Source organism: Macaca fascicularis, chromosome 9 (genome assembly GCF_037993035.2).
Source record: "Macaca fascicularis isolate 582-1 chromosome 9, T2T-MFA8v1.1".
Lineage (NCBI taxonomy): Eukaryota > Metazoa > Chordata > Mammalia > Primates > Cercopithecidae > Macaca > Macaca fascicularis.
The window spans coordinates 66,896,452-66,919,783 of record NC_088383.1 but is presented as its reverse complement, the minus strand read 5'-3'; the positions used below and the strand labels follow the sequence as shown (position 1 = coordinate 66,919,783).

The following is a 23,332-nucleotide window of genomic DNA, read 5'->3' as shown; positions in this document are numbered from 1 at the left end:
AAACCCCAGAGAAACACATCATGCCTGGGATACAGAGAGAGACTCCATCTCAAAAAAAAAAAAAAAAAAGACTGGTGAAACTGGGCATCCTTGTCATGCTCAAATTATTAGCGGAAAAGCTTTCTAATTTTCTCCATTCAATATGATGGTGGCTGTGGATTTTTTGTATATGACCTTTACTGTGTTGAGGTACTTGATTTGTACACCTAATTTGTTGAGCATTTTTATGATGAAGGGATGTTAAATTTTGTCAAATTTTTTTTTGCATCTATTGAGATGATCATATGTTTTCTTCTTCGTTCCATTGATGTAATGTATCACACTTATTGATTTATATATGTTGAACCATCCTCGCATCCCTGAGATGAATCCCATTTGATCATGGTGATTATATTTTGGATGTGCTGCTGGATTCTGTTTGCTAGTATTTTGTTGAGGATTTTTGTTTCTCTGTTCATCAGAGATGTTAGCCTGTACTGTTCTTGTTGTTGTTGTGTTTATGTCTGGTTTTGCTGTCAGGATATCAGGATAATGCTGGCCCCATAAAATGCGATTGGAAGAATTTCCCCCTCTTCAATTTTTTGGAATAGCTTGAAAAGAATTGGTCTTTTTCGTTCTTTAAAACTTTGGCAGAATTTAGCAGTGAAGGCATCCAATCATGGACTTTTCTTTGATGGTGGACTTTTTATTATTGATTCAATATTGTTACTAGTGATCGGTATGTTCAGGCTTTCTATTTCTTCCTGGTTCAGTCTTGGTAGGTTGCATGTGTCCAGGAATTCATCCATTTCCCCTAGATTTTCCCATTTGTTGACATAAGTTGTTAATAATAATGTTTAATGATTGTTTGTATTTTTGTGGCATCAATTGTAAGTCTCCTTTTTTTGTTTCTCATTTTTACTTATCTCAGTCTTCTCTCTTATTTTTTTAGTTAGTCTAGCTAATGGTTTGTCAATTTTGTTTTGTTCATAATACCAATGTTTCAGCCAGGTATAATGGCTCATGCCTGTAATCCTAGCACTGAGGCCAAGGCAGGAGGATCACTTGAGGCCAGGAGTTTGAGACCATCCTGGGCAACAAAAATATACTACATCTTTTAAAAAGGAAAGAAAAAAATACCTTAACTGGGTGTGGTGGCGCATGCCTGTATTCCCAGCATGCTCAGAAGAATGAGGATCTCTGGAGCTCACGAGCTGGAGGCTACAGTGAGCCACGACAGAGGCACTGCACTCCGTCCTGGGTGACAGAGCAAGATGCTTTCCCTAGAAAAACACAAAAACAAACAAACAAACAAACCAAAACCTCACCAACTTTTTATTTTATTGGTCTCTAGTCTGTTTTTTGTTTATTTCTGCCCTGATTTTTAAAGTTTCTTTCGACTAATTTTGGGTTTGGCTCCAAAGAAATAGGCTCAGAAATTCTCTCTCTCTCTTACTTTGCACAAATAAGATCATACTGCAGACACTTTTCTACAACTAGTGTTACATACCTCAGACATCCAGACATCTATTCAAATTCTGCAATTGGTAATTTCCCTTACATCCCTCAGGCATCTTTTCAGATGAACACATATAGACCTAATTATAACTATACTCTTTTCTTGGGGGTTACTTGTTTTTAATTTTGGTAATGTATTCTTCACTATCTTTTTAACTTTTTGGAAAAACTTGTGCACCATAATAAACAAAAAGGATAAGAGAGAAGTTTACATCACAGTGAGTCATCACAAATTAAAACCGATAAAACTACCAACCAGTCAAAAAGAAAACTTTGCCAGCACCACAGAGTAGTGTGGTCTTGTGTGGTCAGTTTCTATGCCCTCTCTCCTCCCTATAGGAACTCATTATTCTAACCACTGTTGCCATTGATTAGTTTCCCTGTTCTTGAAATTTATATAAAGGACATACTCATACACTAGGGAATTTTGGGGTCTGGCTACTTTGGATTGCCATTGTATGTGTGAGATTGATCTATGTTGTTGCACATAGCAATAGTGTGTTCATTGCTGACCAATCTTCTACTGATTGAATATATGACAACTGATTCCTTACTGTCGTGTTGACAGACAGTGATTATTTCCAGTTTCAACTTAGTATGTGTAATGCTGGTGTGAACATTCTTGTACATAAATCTGTCAGGTTATGAGGTTTTCATATGTTAAAATATTAAAGTATTAAAGTATATTCTGGATGGGGTTCCAAAATGGCTGAATAGGAACAGCTCCAGTCTGCAGCTCCCAGCGTAACTGACACAGAAGATGGGTGATTTCTGCATTTCCAACTGAGTACCTGGTTCATCTCATTGGGACTGGTTGGAAAGTGAGTGCAGTCCATGGAGGGCGAGCCAAAGCAGAGCGGGGCGTTGCCTCACCCGGGAAGTGCAAGGGGTTGGGGGATTTCCCTTTCTTAGCCAAGGGAAGCTGTGACAGACTGTACTGGGAAAATGGAGAAACTGCCTCCTAAACACTGTGCTTTTCCAATGGTCTTAGCAAATGACACACCAGGAGATTATATCCCATGCCTGGCTCAGCGGGTCCCACGCCCATGGAGCCTTGCTCACTGCTAGTCCCAGATTGAACTGCGAGGAGGCAGGCCTGGCTGCAGGAGGGTGTCTGCCATTGCCGAGGCTTGAGTAGGTAAAGAAAGCAGCCAGGAAGCTTGAACTGGGTGGAGCCCACCGCAGTTCAAGGAGGACCACCTGCCTCTGTCTGGGTGCAGGACACAGCTGAACAACAGGCGGCAGAAACTTCTGCAAACTTAAACGTCCCTGCCTGACAGCTCTGAAGAGAGCAGTGGTTCTCCCAGCATGCTATTTGAGCTCTGAGAATGGACAGACCTCTTCCTCAAGTGGGTCCATGAACACCATGTAGCCTAACTTGGAGACACCTCCAAGTAGGGGCCAACCAACACCTCATACAGCCGGGTGCCCCTCTGAGATGAAGCTTCCAGAGGAAAGATCAGGCAGCAATATTTGCTGTTCTGCAATATTTGCTGTTCTGCAGCCTCCACTGGTGAAACCCAGGCAAACAGGGTCTGGAGTGGACCTCCAGCAAATTCCAACAGACCTGCAGCTGAGGGACCTGACTGTTAGAAGGAAAACTAACAAACAGAAAGGAACAGCATCAACATCAACAAAAAGGACATCCACACCAAAACGCCATCTGTAGGTCACCATCATCAAAGACCAAAGGTAGATAAAACCACAAAGATGGGGAGAAACCAGAGCAGAAAAGCTGAAAATTCTAAAAATCAGAGCACCCCTTCTCCTCCAAAGGATCTCAGCTCCTCGCCAGCAATGGAACAAAGCATGACAAAGAATGACTTTAATGAGTTGACAGAAGTAGGCTTCAGAAAGTCGGTAATAGCAAATTTCTCTGAGCTAAAGGAGGATGTTCGAACCCATCACAAGGAAGCTAAAATCTTGAAAAAAGAGTAGACGAATGGCTAACTAGAATAAACAGTATAGAGAAGACCTTAAATGACCTGATGGAGCTGAAAACCATGGCACGAGAACTACGTGACTCAAGCACAAGCTTCAGTAGTCGATTTGATCAAGTGGAAGAACGGGTATCAGTGATTGAAGATCAAATTAATGAAATGAAGTGAGAAGACAAGATTAGAGAAAAAAGAGTGAAAAGAAACGAACAAAGCCTCCAAGAAATATGGGACTATGTGAAAAGACCAAATATACATTTGATTAGTATACCAGAAAGTGACAAGGAGAATGGAACCAAGTTAGAAAACACTCTTCAGGATATTATCCGTGAGAACTTCCCTAACCTAACAAGGCAGGCCAACAGTCAAATTCAGGAAATACAGAGAACACCACAAAGATACTCCTTGAGAAGAGCAACCCCAAGACACATAATTGTCGGATTCACCAAGGTTGAAATGAAGGAAAAAATGTTAAGGGCAGCCAGAGAGAAAGGTCGGTTTACCATAAAGGGAAACCCATCAGACTAACAGTGGATTGCTCAGCAGAAACCCTACAAGCCAGAAGAGGGTGGGGGCCAATATTCAACATTCTTAAAGAAAAGAATTTCCAACCCAGAATTTCATATCCAGCCAAACTTAATAAGTGAAGGAGAAATAAAATCCTTTACAGACAAGTAAATGCTGAGAGATTTTGTCACCACCAGGCTGCCTTACAAGAGCTCCTGAAGGAAGCACTAAAAATGGAAAGGAACAACCAGTACCAGCCACTGCAAAAACATGCCAAATTGTAAAGACCATCGATGCTAGGAAGAAACTGCATCAACTAACAGGCAAAATAGCCAGCTAATATCATAATGACAGGATCAAATTCACAAATAACAATATTAATCTTAAATGTAAATAGGCTAACTGCCCCAATTAAAAGACACAGACTGTCAATTTGGATAAAGAGTCAAGACCCATCTGTGTGCTGTATTCAGGAGACCCATCTCATGTGCAGAGATGCACATAGACTCAAAACAAAGGGATGGAGGAAGATCTACCAAGCCAATGGAAAGCAAAAAAAAAAAAAAAGCAAGGGTTGCAAACCTAGTCTCTGATAAAACAGACTTTAAACCAACAAAGATCAAAAGAGACAAAGAAGGCCATTACATAATGGTAAAGGGATCAATTCAACAAGAAGAGCTAACTATCCTAAATATATATGCACCCAATAAAGGAGCACCCAGATTCATAAAGGAAGCGCTGAAAGACCTAAAAAGAGACTTAGACTTCCAAAAATGATAATGGGAGCCTTTAACACTCCACTGTCAACGTTAGACAGATCAATGAGACAGAAGGTTCACAAGGATATCCAGGACTTGAACTCAGCTCCACACCAAGTAGACCTAATAGACATCTACAGAACTCTCCACCCCAAATCAACAGCGTATACATTGTTCTCAGCACCACATCACACTTATTCCAAAATTGATCACATAGTTGGAAGTAAAGCACTCCTCAGCAAATGTAAAAGAACAGAAATCACAACAAACTGTCTCTCAGACCACAATGCAATCAAATTAGAACTCAGGATTAATAAACTCACTCAAAACCACACAACTACATGGAAACTGAACAACCTGCTCCTGAATGACTACTGGGTAAATAACGAAATGAGGGCAGAAATAAAGATATTCTTTGAAACCAATGAGAACAAAGACACAATGAACCAGAATCTCTGGGACACATTTAAAGCAGTGTGTGGAGGGAAATTTATAGCACTAAATGCCCACAAGAGAAAGCAGAAAAGATCTAAAATTGACACCCTAACATCACAATTAAAAGAACTGGAGAAGCAAAAGCAAACAAATTCAAAAGCTAGCAGAAGGCAAGAAATAGCTAAGATCAGAGTAGAACTGAAGGAGATAGAGACACAAAAACCCTTCAAAAAATCAATGAATCCAGGAGCTGTTTTTTGAAAAGATCAACAAAATAGATAGACTGCTAGCAAGACTAATAAAGAAGAAAAGAGAGAAGAATCAAATAGATGCAATAAAAAAATGATAAAGGAGATATCACCACCGATCCCACAGAAATACAAACTACCATCAGAAAACACTATAAACACCTCTACGCAAATAAGCTAGAAAATCTAGAAGAAATGGATAAATTCCTGGACACACACACCCTTTCCAAGACTAAACCAGGAAGAAGTTGAATCCCTGAATAGACCAGTAACAAGTTCTGAAATTGAGGCAATAATTAATAGCCTACCAACCAAAAAAAGTCCAAGACCAGACAGATTCACAGCCGAATTCTACCAGAGGTACAAAGAGGAGCTGGTACCGTTCCTTCTGAAACTATCCAATCAATAGAAAAAGAGGGAATCCTCCCTAACTCATTTTATGAGGCCAGCATCATCCTGATACCAAAGCCTGGCAGAGACACAACAAAAAAAGAGAATTTTAGACCAATATCTGTGATGAACATCAATGTGAAAATCCTCAATAAAATACTGGCAAACCAAATCCAGCAGCACATAAAAAAGCTTATCCATCATGATCAAATCGACTTCATCCCTGGGATACAAGACTGGCTTAACATACACAAATCAATAAACATAATCCATCACATAAACAGAACTAATGACAAAAACCACATGATTGTCTCAATAGATGCAGAAAAGGCCATTGACAAAATTCAACAGCCTTCAAGTTAAAAACTCTCAATAAACTAGGTATTGATGGAATGTGTCTCAAAATAATAAGAGCTGTTTATGACAAACCCACAGCCAATATCATACTGAATGGGCAAAAACTGGAAGCATTCCCTTTGAAAACTGGCACAAGACAGGGATGCCCTCTCTCACCACTCCTATTCAACATAGTGTTGGAAGTTCTGGCCAGGGCAATCAGGCAAGAGAAAGAAATAAAGGGTATTCAATTAGGAAAAGAGGAAGTCAAATCGTCCCTGTTTGCACATGACATGATTGTATATTTAGAAAACCCCATCGTCTCAGCCCAAAATCTCCTTAAGCTGCTAAGCAACTTCAGCAAAGTCTCGGGATACAAAATCGATGTGCAAAAATCATAACCATTCTTAGACATCAATAACAGACAAACAGAGAGCCAAATCATGAGTGAATTCCCATTCACAATTACTACAAAGAGAATAAAATACCTAGGAATCCAACTTACAAGGGATGTAAAGGACCTCTTCAAGGAGAACTACAAACCACTACTCAATGAAATAAAAGAGGACACAAACAAATGGAAGAATATTCCATGCTCATGGATAGGAAGAATTTATATTGTGAAAATGTCCATACTACCCAAGGTAATTTATAGATTCAATGCCATCCCCATCAAGTTACCAATGACCTTCTTCACAGAATTGGAGAAAACTACTTTAAGTTCATATGGAATCAAAAAAGAGCCCACATTGCCAAGACAATCCTAAGCAAAAAGAACAAAGCTGGAGGCATCAGGCTACCTGACTTCAAACTACACAAGAAGGCTACAGTAACCAAAACAGCATGGTACTGGTACCAAAACAGGGATATAGACCAGTGGAGCAGAACAACAACCTCAGAAATAACACCACACATCTACAACCATCTGATCTTTGACAAACCTGACAAAAACAAGCAATGGAGAAAGGATTCCCTATTTAATACATGGTGCTGGGAAAACTGGCTAGCCATATGTAGAAAGCTGAAACTGGATCCCTTCCTTACACCATATACAAAAATTAACTCAAGATGGATTAAAGACTTAATGTAAGATTTAACACTATAACAACCCTAGAAGAAATCCTAGGCAAACCATTCAGGACATAGGCATGGACAAAGACTTCATGACTAAAACACCAAAAGCAATGGCAACAAAAACCAAAATAGACAAATGGAATCTAATTAAACTAAAAAGCTTCTGCATGGCAAAAGAAACTATCATCAGAGCGAACAGGCAACCTACAGAATGGGAGAAAATTTTTGCAATCTACCCATCTGACAAAGGGCTAGTATCCAGAATCAACAAAGAACTTAAACAAGTTTACAAGAAAAAAAAAATGAAACAACCCCATCAAAAAGTGGGCAAAGGATACGAACAGACACTTTTCAAAAGAAGACATTTATGCAGCCAACAGACATATGAAAAAATGCTCATTATCACTGGTCATCAGAGAAATGCAAGTCAAACCACAATGAGATACCATCTCACACCAGTTAGAATGGCGATCATTAAAAAGTCAGGAAACAATAGGTACTGGAGAGGATGTGGAGAAATAGGAATGTTTTTACACTGTTGGTGGGAGTGTAAACTAGTTCAACCATTGTGGAAGACAGTGTGGCGATTCCTCAGGGATCTAGAACTAGAAATACCATTTGACCCAGCAATCCCATTACTGGGTGTATACCCAAAAGATTATAAATCATGCTACTATAAAGACTTGTGCACACGTATGTTTATTGCGGCGCTATTCACAATAGCGAAGACTTGGAACCAACCCAAATGTCCACCAATGATAGACTACATTAAGAAAATGTGGCACATATACACCATGGAATACTATGCAGCCATAAATAAGGATGAGTTCATGTCCTTTGTAGTGACATGGATGAAGCTGGAAACCATCATTCTGAGCAAACTATTGCAAGGACAGAAAACCGAACACCGCATGTTCTCACTCATAGGTGGGAACTGAACAATGAGAACACATGGACACAGGGCGGGGAACATCACACACTAGGGCCTGTCGTAGGGTGGGTTGATGGGGGAGGGATAGCATTAGGAGAAATACCTAATGTAAATGATGAGTTAATCGGTGCAGCAAACCAACACGGCACATGTATACATATGTAACAAACCTGCATGTTGTGCACGTGTACTCTAGAACTTAAAGTATAATTTAAAAAAAAGAAAAAATAAAATAAAGTATATTCTGTCAAACCATTTTTCAAACTCCAACAATTTCTACTTCTATCAGCAGTATTTGACATTTCCAGTTGCTGTATACTCTCACCAACCCTTGTCCATATTTTAAACTGTAATCAGTCATTAATCTATACATCCAAGAAACTCAACAAATTTCAAGTAGGATAAACTCAAAGAAATCCACACCTAGATATATCATAATCAAACTTTTGTTCAAATCTTTTACTTTTGATGAAAACAAAAGACAGTGAGTAAATCTTAAGAATTCTATATAAGGGAAAGAGCATCAGAGTGGCATACTTGTTTATCCAGTAGCACACAGCCTCCAGGGGCCAGACAGGATGAAAGCAACAAGAGAGGCTTGAGGTCAGAAGGCTCAGTGTTTCCCACTGATATAGCCGCCTTCCATTAATATTGGTCTCAGGCCTGTAAGGCTGTTTCAAAATTGGAAAATCAATTAATGCAACCCATCACATCAACATGTGAAAGACGGAAAATCACATGATCATATCAGTAGATACAGAGCAAGTATTTGACAAAACCCAAATATCTCAGTAAACTATGAATAGGGTTTACTACTAATAAAAAAGTCTATTAAAAAACCTTCAGCTAATAGTTAATAGTGAGAAACCCAAAGTTTTACCACTAAGATTATGAAAAAGGCAAGTTTGTCCCTACTTACAAGTAGCTTTCAACATGTTACTGAAAGTCTTAGCTAATGCAATAAGACAAAAAAATGGAAATAAGAGGTATATACATTGGGATGGAAGAAAAAACAATGTCTTTGTTCACACATAACATAACGAGTTGTGTAAAAAAATCTAAGACAACCAAGAAAAAACTAGAATTACTGAACAGTTATGGCAGGGTTACAGGATACAAATTTAATGCAAAAAAATCAATCACTTTTCTATATGCCAGCAATGAACAAGTAAAATTTAAAATTAAAAACATAATACCAGGCCGGGCGCGGTGGCTCAAGCCTGTAATCCCAGCACTTTGGGAGGCCGAGACGGGTGGATCACGAGGTCAGGAGATCGAGACCATCCTGGCTAACACGGTGAAACCCCGTCTCTACTAAAAAATACCAAAAAAGAACTAGCCAGGCGAGGTGGCGGGCGCCTGTAGTCCCGGCTACTCGGGAGGCTGAGGCAGGAGAATGGTGGGAATCCGGGAGGCAGAGCTTGCAGTGAGCTGAGATCCGGCCACAGCACTCCAGCCTGGGTGACAGAGCGAGACTCCGTCTCAAAAATAAATAAATAAATAAATAAATAAATAAATAAATAAATAAAATAAATAAAAACACAATACCATTTACATTACTACCCCCAAAATAAAATACTAAGGCATACATCTAACAAAATATGTATAAGACCTACATAAGGAAAACCACAAAACTCTGATAAAAGGAATCAAAGAAGAACTCAATAAATGGAGAGCTATTCCGTGTTCAAAGATAGAAAGACTTAATATTGTTAAGATGCCGATTATTTCCAGATTGACTTATAGATTTAATAAAATTTCAAGTTAAATTACAGAAAATTATTTTTTAGGTGTCGATAAGCTGATTCTAAAGTGTATGTGGAGAGGCAAAAGACACAGAATAGCCAACACAATATTGAAGAAGAGTAAAGTTGGAGGACTGACACTACCTGACTTCAACACTTGCTACACAGGTACAGTAATCGAGATAGCGTATTGGTGACAAAAAGATCAATAGAATAGGATAAAGAGCCTAGAAATAGAACTGCATTAATATAGTAAACTGACCTTTGAGAAAGAAGCAAAGGCAACAGAAGAAAGAACAATAGTCTTTTCAACAAATATTGCTACAACAACTGCACATCTACATGCCAAAAAGAAAGAGTCAGTCTAGACACAGAACTTACACCTTTCACAAAAATGAACTCAAAATGAATCATAGACCTAAATGTAAAACACAAAACTGGAAAACTCCTAGAAGATAACAGAGAAGATCTAAATGACCTTGGATTTGGCAGTCACTTTTAAGAAACAACCCTGAGGCATGATCTGTGAAAGAAAGAATAGATAAGCTGGACTTTATTACAATGAAAACATGTCTGCTTTGCAAAATATATTTCAAGAGAATGAGAAAACAAAACCGAGACTTGGAGAAAATATATTTGCAAACTACATATCTGACAAAGAAATGTTGTATACAAATAACTCTTACAACTCAACAATAAGAACATGACTTGATTAAAATATGGACCAAAGTCCTTGACAGACAACTTACCAAAGACGATATACAGATGGTATGTAAGCATATGAAAAGATGCTCCATATCATATGTCATCAAGAAAACGCAAACTGAAATAATGAGATACCCCTACATACTTATTAGAATTGCCAAAATTTGGAACATTGACAATACCAAATGCTGCCAAGGATGTAGAGCGACAGAAACTCATTCATTGATCATGGGAATGTAATGTGGCACAGCCACTTTGGAACATGATTTGGTAGTTTCTCATAAAACTAAACACATTCCTGACATATGATCCAGCAATCACACTCCTTGGTATTTATCCAAAGGAGCTGAAAGCTTATGCCCACCTAAAAACCTGCACACAAATTTTTATAGCAGCTTTATTCATACTTCCCAAAACTTGGAAGCAACCAAGATGTCCTTCAGTAGGTAATGGATAAATAAACCATAGTACATCCAGACAAGAGGAGGTTATTCAGTGCTAAGGAGATATCAGCTATCCAGCCATAAAAATAAATGGAGGAAAACTTAAATGCCTATTATCAAGTGAAGGAAGCCAATCTGAACAGACTACACACTGTATGATTCCAACTGTGACAGTCAGGAAAAGGCAAAACTGTGAAGATAATAAAAAAGATCTGTGATTGCCAGGCATTACAGGAGAGTGAGCGGGGAAGAGGCAGAGCACAGAAGATTTTTAGTGCAGTGAAACTCTTCCATGTGATACTATAATGGTGGACACTGGTCATTATACGATGGTCAAACACATAGAAATGTACAACACCAAGAGTGAACACTAATGTAAACTATGGAAGCTGAGTGATAATGATGTGTTCATGCAAGTTCATCAGTTGTACCAAATGTACTAATCTGGTGGGGGATGTTCACAATGAGGGAGGTTATGCACATGTAGGGCAGAGGATATATGGGAAATCTCTGCACTTCTCACTTAATTTTGTCATGAACCTGTACTTGTTTTAAAAAGTAAAGTCTTTTAAAAATAAATAAATAAATAACAAATAAAATAATATGACTTGTATTTCTATTTAGTAGTAATGAACACATGAACAACAAAATAAAAATAAGATACCATTTACAATCACTTTAAAAATGAAGTATCTAAACACCAAAAGCAATGGCAGCAAAAGCCAAAATTGACAAATGGGATCTCATTAAACTAAAGAGCTTCTGCACAGCAAAAGAAACTACCATCAGAGTGAACAGGCAACCTACAGAATGGGAGAAAATTTTTGCAATCTACTCATCTGACAAAGGGCTAATATCCAGAACCTACAAAGATCTCAAACAAATTTACAAGAAAAAGACAAACAACCCCATCAAAAAGTGGGCAAAGGATATGAACAGACATTTCTCAAAAGAAGACATTCATACAGCCAACAGACACATGAAAAAATGCTCATCATCACTGGCCATCAGAGAAATGCAAATCAAAACCACAATGAGATACCATCTCACACCAGTTAGAATGGCGATCATTAAAAAGTCAGGAAACAACAGGTGCTGGAGAGGATGTGGAGAAATAGGAACACTTTTACACTGTTGGTGGGATTGTAAACTAGTTCAACCATTATGGAAAACAGTATGGCGATTCCTCAAGGATCTAGAACTAGATGTACCATATGACCCAGCCATCCCATTACTGGGTATATACCCAAAGGATTATAAATCATGCTGCTATAAAGACACATGCACATGTATGTTTATTGCGGCACTATTCACAATAGCAAAGACTTGGAATCAACCCAAATGTCCATCAGTGACAGACTGGATTAAGAAAATGTGGCACATATACACCATGGAATACTATGCAGCCATAAAAAAGGATGAGTTTGTTTCCTTTGTAGGGACATGGATGCAGCTGGAAACCATCATTCTTAGCAAACTATCACAAGAACAGAAAACCAAACACCGCATGTTCTCACTCATAGGTGGGAACTGAACAATGAGATCACTTGGACTCGGGAAGGGGAACATCACAAACCGGGGCCTATCATGGGGAGGGGGTAGGGGGGAGGGATTGCATTGGGAGTTATACCTGATATAAATGATGAGTTGATGGGTGCTGACGAGTTGATGGGTGCAGCACACCAACATGGCACAAGTATACATATGTAACAAACCTGCACGTTATGCACATGTACCCTAGAACTTAAAGTATAATAATAAAAAATAATTTTAAAAAAATGAAGTATCTAGGCGTAACAACAAAACAGGGGCATGTATGCTGAAAACTAGAAAGTGCTGATGCAGGAAATCAAAGATTGAAATAAATGGAGAGACATAATGTATTCATGGATTGTAAACAAACACAGTAAATATGTTAATTTCCTCAAGTTGTTATACAAGTTCAATACAATTGCTATCAAAATCCAAACATGATTGTAGGTATTGACAAGATTATTCTAAAAAGTATATGGAAAGGCAAGAGAACTACAATAACTAAAGCAATCTTCAAAATGATTAATAAAGTAAGGAGAATTAATCCACCCAATTTTAAGATTTATTATAGAGCTACAGCAATCCAGAGTGTGTTGTATTGTACAACGTGGTGACTACAAGAATAAGAATGTATTGTATTCCTGAAAATTGCTAAGAGACTAGATTGTAAGTATGCTCACCAGAAAAGACTGATGGGTATGTGGGTAATACCTGTAGCAGTTAACTCTGTTTAGCCATTCCACAATGTAGATATATTTTAAAACAACATGTCGTACAAGATAAATACATACAATTTTTGTCAATTAAAATAATGTTAAAAACCAAATAAAAATACATTACAGATATCATACAACCACAAAAATGTATCAAAATTATACAAAAGAATACAAAAAGACCAAAAACTGTCCCATGTTCAGTGAAAAAAACAAACTCTCCTCAACCTCCATATCCCCTGTGTGAAGGTACGCTGGACAAAGATTGAGGAGTATAGATTAAACAAAGGAAGGGTGCTAAGAACTGTAACATATTTCCTTGTACTCTGAATAGAACACCAGTTTCCCTGAAATCAAGTTCTCCACCTTACTGAGAGACGGTTCCAGTAATCTTTTATTAGAGAGATGGGAAAAAAAAAGACTGTGTGATATTGGCTGCAAGATGGACACTTATATCACTATGACAGAATGGAGAACCCAGAAACAGACCCACAAAAATATGTCCAACATTTTTAACAAAACAGCAAAAGCAACACAATGGAGGGAAGACAACCTTTTCAACAAATGGTACTAAAGTGATTGGACATCCATAGGAATAAAAAGAAAGGAAGGAAGGGAGGGAGGGAGGGAGGGAAGGAAGGAAGGGAGTGAGGGAGGGAAGGAGGAAGGGAGGAAGGAAGGAAGGAGGCCCGGTGTGGTGGCTAGTGCCTGTAATGTTAGCACTTTGGAAAGCCGAGGTGGGTAAATCACTTGAGGCCAGAAGTTTGAGGCTAGCCTGGCCAAGAAAACCCTGTCTATACTACAAAATACAAAAATTAGCCGGGCATGGTGGTGCGTGCCTGTAATCCCAGCTACTTGGGAGGCTGAGGCATGAGAATGACTTCAACCCAGGAGGCAGAGGTTGCAATGAGCTAAGACTGCATCACTGCACTCCAACCTGGGTGTGGGCAACAGAGTGAGACTCTGCCAAAAAAAAAGGAAAAGAAAGAAAGAAAGAAAGAAAGAAAGAAAGAAAGAAAGAAAGAAAGAAAGAAAGAAAGAAGAAAAAAAGAAAAGAAAGAAAGAAAGAAAGAGAGAGAGGAAGGAAGGAAGGAAGGAAGGAAGGAGGGAAGAAAGAAAGAGAGAAAGAAATAGGTGAAGGAGGGATAGAGGGAGAAACAGAGGGAGGAAGACAAGGACAGAGGGGGACGTCAATCCAAGGTTCACATCTTATACAAAAATTAACTCAAAATGGATGATAGACTTGAATTAAAATGTAAAACTATAAAATTTTAGAAAAAACAGAAGAAATGTTTGTAATCTTGGACTAGGCAAAAAGTCCATATACTTGATACCAAAACACAATATATTAAAAGAAGATTGATAAACTGGACTTCACCAAAATGGAAAATTTTGCTCAGTGAAAGACCCTGTTAAGAGTATGAAGAGACAAGCTACAGACTGAAAGAAAATATTTACAGATCACATATCCAATGAAGGACTCGTATCTAGTATGTATAATGAACCCTCAAAACTTAACAGTCAAAAAACAAACAAACAATCTAATTAGAAAATGGGCAAAAAATCAGTTTTAATTTGTGGAGTATAACACAGTATAAAAACTTTGAATAGATCTTATGTGCAGCCATTGCATTGTTAGTATTTTATAATATTGTGTGGTTTTGGTTCTTGGTGCTGTCTTAATCCTCTCAGGCTGCTACAGCAAAATACTGCAAACTAAAGGGCTTATGAACAACAGATATGTATTTCTTACAGATCTGGAGGCTGGAAAGTCCAAGAGCAAAACACCAACAGATGTGATGTCTTGTGAGGGTCTGCTCTGGTTCATAGGTGGCACCTTCTGGCTGTCCTCATAGGGTGTAAGGGGGCTAACTAGAACTCTGAAGTCTCTTCTGGGGCACTAAGGACACTAATCCCAATCATTAACCTCTGCTCTCACGGCCTAATTACCTCCCCAAATCCCCATCTCCTAATACTGTCACCTTGAGAGTTAGGATTTCAACATATTAATTTGGAGGGACAGCAGAGATTTCAGCTGGGAGCCAAGGAGGAGGCTGAGGAACGTGCCTCTTCAGGTGGGAAACTCACAGATGGCCAGGAAGCAGGAAATGCACGAGATGTCATTCCAGAGCCTGTCCTTCAGGAGAATCACACAGTCCTCCCCTGAGCCATGGTCGTGTGACTCATCCTTCTTCCAATTGCTGTAGGTCAGTCTCCCGCCCATCACGTACATGAACTGGCCTTTGGTGGCCTCATCTGTGATGCCCAGAAAAGCACTGTCTTTGGTCACGTCCTGGATGGCCTTATTCTCCTCGGCATTCTTGTGGGCAGCCACTGTGACCTGGAGCCCAGCACATAGATTCTTCACTTTGGAGAAAGGCATCCCCTCACCGTTGGTCACAAAGAGCTTCTTCCCAGACATTTTCCAGGAAGGAAGGAGGGAGAGGGAGAGGGAGAGGGAAAGAGAGAAAGAGAGAAAGAGAGAAAGAGAGAAAGAGAGAAAGAGAGAAAGAGGGCCGAGCGCGGCGGCTCAAGCCTGTAATCTCAGCACTTTGGGAGGCCGAGATGGGCGGATCACGAGGTCAGGAGATTGAGACCAACCTGGCTAACTTGGTGAAACCCCGTCTCTACTAAAAAATGCAAAAAAACTAGCCGGGCGAGGTGGCTGGCGCCTGTAGTCCCAGCTACTCGGGAGGCTGAGGCAAGAGAATGGCGTAAACCCGGGAGGCGGAGCTCGCAGTGAACTGAGATCCGGCCACTGCACTCCAGCCTGGGCGACAGAAAGAGACTCCGTCTCAAAAAAAAACACGAACGAACGAACGAACAAACGAACGGAAAGAAAGGAAGAAAGAAAGAAAAGGAAGGAAGGAAGGAAGGAAGGAAGGAAGGAAGGAAGGAAGGAAGGAAGGAAGGAAGGAAGGAGGGAGGGAGGGAGGGAGGGAGGGAGGGAGGGAAAGAAGGAAGGAGGGAAGGAAGGAAGGAAGGAAGGAAGGAAGGAAGGAAGGAAGGAAGGAAGGAAGGAAGGAAGGAAGGAAGGAAGATAGGAAGATCACAAAGGGTGAGTGAGGTTGGCTGGATTTGGAGCCTAGCCCAGGACAGTAGGCAAGTAGTCTGAGTTCTCTGGGAAGTCAGACCTCTGAAAAAATCACCCTATGTCCAGTAGCTCAGTCCAGAGCCTGGTCAGGAAGCAGACCTCAGCTGTAGAGCCTAGGAAGGGGCGTCCAGACCCCTGCAGACAGCCCAGACTCCCCTGGGATATCCCACCTTGAAAAAGCATCTGCTAAAACCTGCCCCAGCACAGGTGCACATAGGGAGACAGTCTTGGGCCCCACTGCAGGCTTGGGCACCAGGATAAGGAAGAGGCAGGGACAGACATCAGAGCACAGTAGATAACAAGGAAGGAGCACAGACTTTGGAGAGGACAGACCTCCATCCAAACCCTCCCCTGCCACTTGCCAGCTGTGTGACCTGAAATGAGTCACCAACACTTCCTGCACCTCGGTTTCCTCACCTGTCAATAAAGCAAGTTCAACAACCACAACTGAGGTTGCTGAGAGGATTGAATGAAACCATCTTATGGGAAAATGCCACCCAGCACAGGCCCTGGTGTAGGACAAGTGTTCATGAGTTAGTTCCCCTCCCACCTCCTCCAAACCTAGAGTGCACTGAAGAAAAGAGTGAGAGCCAAGAACACCTTATGGGCAGAGAGAAAGCTCACGCTTCCTCATGTGGTCCAGTTCTGATCTCAGGCTCTGTAGCTGTCTCTCTAAGTTGGCCAGCTTAGCCTCAGCAACTGCAAAGCAACAGGGAGAAGGTATTTATGGAGAAGACCTTAAGTTGGAGAGTGGAGCATTTTGAAAAAAACAAAGTGGCTTACTAAGAAGAACGCTTATTCCAGAAAAATAAGAAAGCAAAAGAAATAAAAGGGGGAAAATGACTACATTCCTGCTTCCCAGCTATACCTCTGCATCCCTTCACAACCCAGAACTTCAGGCCTGGACTCCTGTCTCCACATACAGCTTGCATATTGTCATATTGTAAGAATTCATAAGCAAATACTCAACTCATTACTCTTCTTTCTGAAAAATTTTCTTTTTTCTCTTTTTTTTTTTTTTGAGGCAGAGTCCTGCTCTGTCACCCAGGCTGGAGTGCAGTGGCTCAATCTCGCCTCAATGCAACCTCCGCCTCTCGGGTTCACGCCATTCTCCTGCCTCAGCCTCCCAAGTAGCTGGGACTATAGGCGCCCGCCACTACGCCCAGCTAATTTTTTGTATTTTTAGTAGAGACGGGGTTTCACCATGTTAGTCAGGATGGTCTCAATCTTCTGACCTCGTGATCCGCCCGCCTTGGCCTCCCAGAGTGCTGGGATTACAGGCGTGAGCCACCACGCCTGGCCTAATTTTTTGTATTTTCAGTAGAGACGGGGTTTCACCATGTTAGCCAGGGTGGTCTCAATCTCCTGACCTCATGATCTACCCGCCTCGGCCTCCCAAAGTGTTGGGATTACAGGTGTGAGCCACTGCGTCTGGCCTGAAAACTTTTCTTCGTCATTCATTTTCATTTCTCATTCCAGATACACTGTTTAATACGTTTATTGTTTTGACAGGCTGGTAGGCAAATATGAATAAGTAGGTTGTCATTGTTCTTTTGTTCTTACTGAGTTTGCTCTATTTTTCTCTGAACTAAGTTGCTGTGATGTTCCCCGTCACCCAGGAGTACTAAGAGGCAGAACGTTTTCATGCCACTCTTGTGACAATGGACATAAACCCAACCCCTAAAGGGCCTATTTCCTCCCTGGCACCCCGGAGGTGCACACTGGACTGTTTCCACTGAAGAAAAGCCAGGGCCCATCTGCTAAGGGGCCTGACAAGGGAATGGCCCTACATGGCTTGAACGTCTGCATCTGGGCACCTATGGGAGTCCCCTCAGGCCCCAAGTAAAGCTGAGAGGGCTGGCAGTGCTGGGCCAGGAGGCAGAATTGAGCATCTTCCCATGAGGCAACAGGAAAAGCAAGAGAAGGGTACCTTCCAGCGGCCCTCCAGCTCCCCAGGACCTGGGACCCTCAGGCCACCCTGCTGAGGTACGCCCCTTACCTGAATTGTCCCAACGATCTCTTTTTGTCCCCTTGGTCCTGGAATTCCAGGAGCCCCTGTGTTTCCTGGGAGCCCCAACTTCCCAGGAAGGCCCTGCAAACCTCTGAACCCTTGACAAAGTGACCCAGTGGCTGTCACTCATTTTTTTCCCAAAAATCTCAATACTCCATTCATGTTCACCCCTGGAATAGCCAGCGAGCTAATGGTGACCCAAAGAAAAAAGACCCCCGACTCCTGCATCCCAGAGGAGGGCCTGCACCAAGGCCAGCTCCCTAACCAGACGGGACACCCCTCTGTAGGGACAACCACACATCCCTAATTCCTGTGTGGAAATATGGGATCCCAGAGAGTCAGCAAGCAGCTTTGTTTTGGAGACAATGGCATTTTACAGGGATTGTTCTGAGTGTAGCATGGGTCCTGATGAAATGGGAGCCTCCCCAAGTCTGTGCTCGCACCCTCATGTGGAAGAGATGCCTGCTGGAGGTGGAGATTCAGAAAGACACAGGTCGGACCTGGATGTCCCTTTTCCCCATTGGGTCCATCTCACCCATCTCTGCCTGGGATGCCATTGGGTGTCCAGCACAGTGCTAGGCAGCCCTTTACATTAGTGCCCTCACCCCATCCTGCACTTCTCCCTCCCAGGCATTTGTCTCCACAGCTAAGCACCTCTGAGCCTCCAGAGTCACAGGTTCTCAGGGTAGCTTTCTGCAAATATTTATTTCCAGAAAAAGCATGCATAGATCTTCCACCAGACAAACACATGCACACACACACACACACACACGAACACACACACATGCATGCGTACAATTGACTACTTCCATTTGTGTTTTGTTCATTGCAGGGCCAGGGTGGTGAGACTAAAAACCCCCAGCACTGAGTCACATCCTTCATCTCTTCTCGTTTAGAACCTTTGTCAAATGTCTTGTTTGGACATCTCACCAGGCCAGGCACAAGGAGAAGGGGTATTTGCAGATGACTTCAATCCACAGCTGAATGTGGGCATTGGCACCTGCTGCTCCCTCTGCCTGGACATTTCCCTGCATCTCTGCCTGCTTATTTGTTGTCACTCAGCTTTCAGCTTAAATATTATCCTAGGAGAAAGGTCTTTGCTAACCCTGTAATTTTAAGTAGTCACTCAGTTGTAATTCTCTGTTCTAATTTTCTGCCAATTATAGCTTCCACGTGGGACTGTTTTGTTTATTTGGTTGCATATGGATTGATCACCCACCCCACTCCTGTAGAATGAGAAGCTCATGAGAACAGGGGTCTTGTTCCCCAGCTGTTGTTTCTCCACCAAGAAGAGTGCCTGGAAACAGAGTCGATGCTCAATAAACATTTATGGAACAAATGAATCCTCCAGCAGCGTGTCCTCAAATCAGCCCTCTTCTCTCTGGCTGGAGCTACCATCTGTGCCCCCTTTACCAGTGACCTCACTTTTCTATTCTCAGTTCACATCTCTGTCCCCAGGGTGCAAACCAGGGCTGGGCACACAGGAGGATTGGGTGTGAGGGAGAGGAGAGAGGTAGAGACCTCGAGCAGACACCAGATCATCAGTTCTCGTCCAGGCCTGAGTTTCCAGAAGTGTCCAGTTCTTGTCACCAGAGCCTAGTCAAGCTGCCTAGATCCCGGATGTGAGCTTTAATGCTTGCTTTCCTCCAAACTCACACCCATTCTTTGAAACACTTCATGTCACCAAACAGCTTGAGAGGTTTGTTTTTCCCAGGTGGTGAGTGGGGTGGGTCACTTCCCTGTGACTCTGCCTTGTGATGGGAGTTTTGGCTTCTCAAGGGTCCTCATCCTTGTGTACTCATGTCATCAGGCCCTGTCCAGCGGCCCTCTGGTTCCCATTCAGGGGGCCTTCCAGGCATCAAGAGGTGCTTCAATGGTAAATAAGATCCCTCTCAAGGCTGTGTCTCCTGATGCCATTGACACAATGCTGAGGGGCCCATAGGCCCAGAGGACAAAGGACTTTTGATTCGTTTAGCAAATAGGCAGACCTCCCAGGAAGGTGGGAATGTGAAACTGACAGATTTGCATTGAGTCAGGATCCTAACTGTGCTACAGACTTAGAGAAAGGGTGGTTTTGAGTGGGGAGAGGGTAAGCAGAAGGTAAATATACCTAGGAGCAAAGGAACCTGAGAAAACCTGGATTCTGGAGGGGACGAGTTTCTCCCCCAAGGATGTGTACCCATAGGTCTGTCTTCTCATAGACTCGGAAGTGAATTTATGCTGTTCTTACGACTATTACTGAATTTTGCTATTTATGCCAAGATGAAAAATTGTGTTTCCAGTGTCTCAGCGTGGCATGATCTCCCGCACTGTGGAGACTTAAATGCAGTGGAGATACCACAGCCCAGGCACCTCAGTGGTGTCTCAGGTGGAGGCCAGGCAGATTTGAGTTCATGATGGGACAATTATCAAATACAGTAGGGGATAAGCAGAGTGAGAGCTGATAGAAATGACAAGCCTCAGAAATAGTCCTCCAAGGAGTGTGGACCCTACATGACAGATAAATTAATATGCACTTCAAAAGAGGGTATAATGAAGGAATAAATGAAAATTATATAATTAAATGAATAAACTTGAATTAAAAATAACTATAGTGCTAATAAAATAAAATACTGGTTCTTTGTCAGAGATATAAACTTAGCAAATATGGCTGTAGTAGTTTTGAGTTGTTTCCTCCTTGTTGTAAAATTATATCTCAGGCCCTTTGCCATAGGACTTCACAAAGGCTCCCACTAGAGTGTGAGGAGTAAACACTCCAGCCCCTTTGCTGTTTGGTGTGGCCATGTGACCCTGAGCTGAGACGAAGGGAGCAGCAGCTTAACGAGTGCTTACAGGTTTGCTATGGCCTTTGTGTTTCTTTCCCAATCATGGGAAGTATGCATCCCTGGAAAGTGATATGGAACAGTCATGAACTCACCTGAAAGTCTGTTCAGCCGACTGCTGCTGAGTCCAAGCCCACTCAGCTGAAATCAGCCAAAGCTCAACAAACTGGAAGATCCAGAGCAGGAAATAAACCGTTTACTGTTGTAAGCCCTTGAGAGGGAAATTTACTGTTGTGTTAGCTGACTGATACAATATCAATGATTGATAGAAAAGGTATAAGGAATTAACAAACCAGCCCAGGAGCAGTGGCTCACACCTGTAATCCCAGCACTTTGGGAGGCCGAGGCAGGTGGATCACCTGAGGTCAGGAGTTCAAGACCAGCCTGACAAACATGGTAAAACCCCATCTCTACTAAAAATACAAAAATTAATTGGACGTGGTGGTGCATGCCTGTAATCTCAGCTACTTGGGAGGCTGAGGCAGGTGAATCGCTTGAATCCGGGAGGCAGAGGTTGCAGTGAGCTGAGTACGTGCCACTGCACTCCAGCCTGGACTACAAAGGGAGACTCCATCTCAAACAAACAAGCAAACAAACAACAATGAACAAATCAGGAAGAAAAGGGATTATTATACTAGGACAGATGGTCCTGACATTATAAAATCACACTATGTACAGTTAATTTTATAGCAACACATTGGAAAATTAGGTAAAATATATAATATTATAAGAAAGTTTAGAATTATTTAAGTTGGCCCAAGAATGACTGATACATCAGAGTAATTGATATATGACTAATCATAAAATACAGAAATGGAAGTCAAAAATTAACAACCATCCCTCCATCAACAAAATGGTTTTAAGGTGAGTTGTATAAAATCTTCAGAGACTACTCTCGTACAGAAATGGTTTATATCTAAAAAACTACTTAGCTGAGATGATTAGCTGAACATATAATTCAGAATGGATAAGGATTGAACAAAAGAAGGAAACTTTTAGAAAATCTAATTTATAAGCAGAGAGGCAAAAATATAGTTTAAAAAATAACTATTAGAGTTCAGCCCTGTATTCATGGTTAATAGCAGTCTCTGGAATCTGACTTCCTACATTCATTAGCCCATGAACTAGCTGCATAATATTTGGAAAATCACTGTAACATCTATATCCCTTGACATTCTTATTTGTAAATAGGGGAAAATAATAGCACCTATAAAATAGGGTTAATAAGTTTAACTAGTATAGTGCCTACCCTATAGGATGTGTGATGAGCATATATAGCATCAGACCGAGTAGGTATATCCAAGGAATGCAAGGATGGCTCAACATCAAAAAGTAAATCAATGCAAATCACTAGTTTAATAAAGAGCAGGTTTTATTAAGAGCCTAATTCAGATCCATGCAATCTTGAAGCTTGAAGCCTGTTCCCAAAACTAATACATGGTCTGAAAATTCTTCATACATTGTTTCCCAGACTCCTGTAATGCAAACTTTCTAGGGTTGATTTCAAACACAGTCCAAACAAATGACATTGTCCTCCAGTTTTGTCATTTCCACCACTCAGGCCATAGAGTGGTAGCTCAGCTTGAAGCTGTTGCTACTTGAAGTGAAAGGTTGGGCAGTGGCCTACTGTCTTATTTCTTTGCATGTGCAGAGGGTAGAGAGAATGCTGTTGGTGCCAATGGTGGGCAATACCTGCTCACAGGAGGAACCACATGTCAGCAGGTACACTACTGCCTCTCAGCCCACACTGACTGGTTGTGTGACTAATTACAAATGACAGTTCCTTTCAGCAGCTGGTTCTTCCGGAAAGAGACTCTATGATTGCCTCTAGCTGCATGTCCCTTACCCTCACCTTTGCACCAGTACACATTTCAGTCCATAATGTCTTGTTGCTGGGGTCCCTGAGTTTCAGGAAGCAACTTGCTCATGAGTAGGGTGTGAACCCCAGGCAGCTTCTGTGATACTGGCATTCACATAGCCCCCTAGGAAACTCAATCCACGGTGTTGCAATCCACATTGCCCCAAAACACTCCTGCTCACAGCTTTGTCCTTCCTCTTCTTCTCCCCATGCTCCATAAAATCAGTCCATCTGCTGGTTCCAAATGTCAGAATTTTACAAGAGGAAATGATTACCCATCCCTGCCTTACATGAC

At 41.5% G+C, this 23,332-nt stretch overlaps 1 pseudogene; it reads right to left on the bottom strand.

The window, feature by feature from the left end:
* Positions 1-14,892: 14,892 nt before the first annotated feature.
* On the bottom strand, positions 14,893-23,049 carry LOC123575476 (mannose-binding protein A-like; annotated as a pseudogene).
* Between the last annotated feature and the right edge of the window lie 283 nt (positions 23,050-23,332).